This window comes from Fukomys damarensis, unplaced genomic scaffold, assembly GCF_012274545.1.
Source record: "Fukomys damarensis isolate Sample0158 unplaced genomic scaffold, DMR_v1.0_HiC HiC_scaffold_5, whole genome shotgun sequence".
NCBI classification, from domain to species: domain Eukaryota; kingdom Metazoa; phylum Chordata; class Mammalia; order Rodentia; family Bathyergidae; genus Fukomys; species Fukomys damarensis.
In genome coordinates, this window is record NW_022900917.1 from 24935090 (window position 1) to 24937143 (window position 2054).

Here is a 2054-nt window from a genome sequence, read left to right on the forward strand (position 1 = left end):
TCATTTTTATCCATTCATTAGTTTTTGAGAATTTGGGTTGTTTACAAGATTTACCTATTATGAACTGTGCCACTGTAAACATACGTGTGCATATATATTGCTGAAGTATGATGCTTTTAATTATTTTGAGAAAATAACCAGAAGGGGAATAGCTGGGTCAAGTAGGACCTCTAATCCAAGGTTTTGAGAAATTTCCTCACTTATTTCCACAGTGGTTGCACCAGTCTACACTCCCACCAACAGTGGAGAAGGGTTCTGTTTTTTCTCCATAGCTCCACCAGCATTTGTTGTTGTTGTTGTTGTTTTTTATAATAGCCATTATTTCCAGAGTGAGATGGAATTTCAGCATTGTTCTAATCTGCTTCTTTCAAATGACCAGCAATCAAACAATCCACAGCAATCAAACAAGAGAAAAAAAAGAAAGTAATAAAGACAGGAAAGGATAAGTTAAATTATCATTATTTGCAGATGACATGACACTTTATAAAGAAGACTCCCAAAATTCCACCAAAAAAACTTCTAGATTTAATAACCAAATCAATAGGATAGCTGGATACAAAGTCAATACTCAGAAATTAATAGCATTCCTGTACATAAATAACAAACCCAGAGAAAGAGAAATTGGTGAAGCAGTGCTTTTAACAATAGCATCAAAAAATGAAATAATTAGAAATTAATTTCATGAGGGACATAAAGGCCTTTAAATTAAAAATTATAGTATTCCGAAAGAGGAAATGTAAGAAGGTATCAGAAAATGGAAAGATATCTCTTGCTTATGACAAAGAAGAACCAATGTAATGAATGAAGATAGCTATACTCCCAAAGTTGTTATACAGATTTAATGCAATACCAATCAATATACCATTAGAATACCTCACAGAACTAGAAAAGTTATTTTTAAAAATTCATATGGATTCAGAAGAGACCAAGATATAGCAAAAACAATTTTGAGGAACAAAGGCAAGGCAAGAGGCATCATAATTCTTGACTTGAAACTATATTACAGAATTTCTGGGATAAAAACAGTATGGCATGGGAAAAAAAAAAAAGACCTGAAGATCCATGGAACAGACTAGAAAATGAAGAAAAAAATATTGGATACACTCAGCCACTTTATCTTTGACAAAGAAACAAAACATACTCACTGGAAGAAAAATAGCCTGTAATAAACTGTGCAGGAAAAACTGGCTTTCTACATGCCCAAGACCAAAACTAGACCCATATCTGCCACTGTACACTAAACTTAAATCAAAATAGGTCAAAGATCTAAATATTAGAACAGAAACAATAAATCTGCTAGAAGAGCGAATAGGTAGAATTCTTGAGGACACAGGAGTAGGCAAAAACTTCATGAACAAAACCCAGACAGCATGGGAAATACTACAAAGAATCAACAACTGGGATCTCATCTTATTAAAGAGCTTTTGCCCAACAAAAGAAATCACCAACAAAGTGAAAAGACAAACCATGAATTGAGAAAAAAATTTAAGCAGTGGTTCCTCAGACAAAGGACAAATTATCTAGAGCATATAAAGAGTTGAAAAAAATCAGCCCACCCAAATTAAAATTTCAATAAAAAATGGGCATCTTAGATAAAGAAGTAGAAATAGCAAATAAATTAATTAAAACATGGCTAAAATGGTAATTTGTAAGGAAAAAATGAATACCTTGACAACTACCATAGGAGTTAAGGATGAAGGGAAAGTTTAGTGAGCATGTTGATGTTATGTGGCTGTTACTATAATTACACATTCTTTGGGTTGCAAAATCAGTCTAGAATCAATCGTTCAGTTAGGAGTGAGTCTCTAATATGTTTTTAGTTATTTTCCTATTGACTTAGAAAAGAATGAGAATCAGATTGAGACAATAAAACTCATGGATTTTTTGATTGTCTTCCTGTAAAAGACATGCATTATGCCATATATATATATATGTGTGTGTGTGTGTGTGTGTGTGTGTGTGTGTGTGAGTGTGTGTGTATAGTTTCAATCATTATAATTTTTTAAAACCTCTCAGCATCTTTTGTCTTTTTTTAATTGTCTTTCTGTAAAAGA

General features: G+C 32.5%; 1 long non-coding RNA gene across 1 annotated transcript in view; it reads left to right on the forward strand.

Moving 5' to 3' along the window:
* Positions 1 to 2054, forward strand: part of LOC104849207 — a 336781-nt gene that overhangs the window by 227741 nt on the left and 106986 nt on the right. The window lies entirely within an intron of this gene.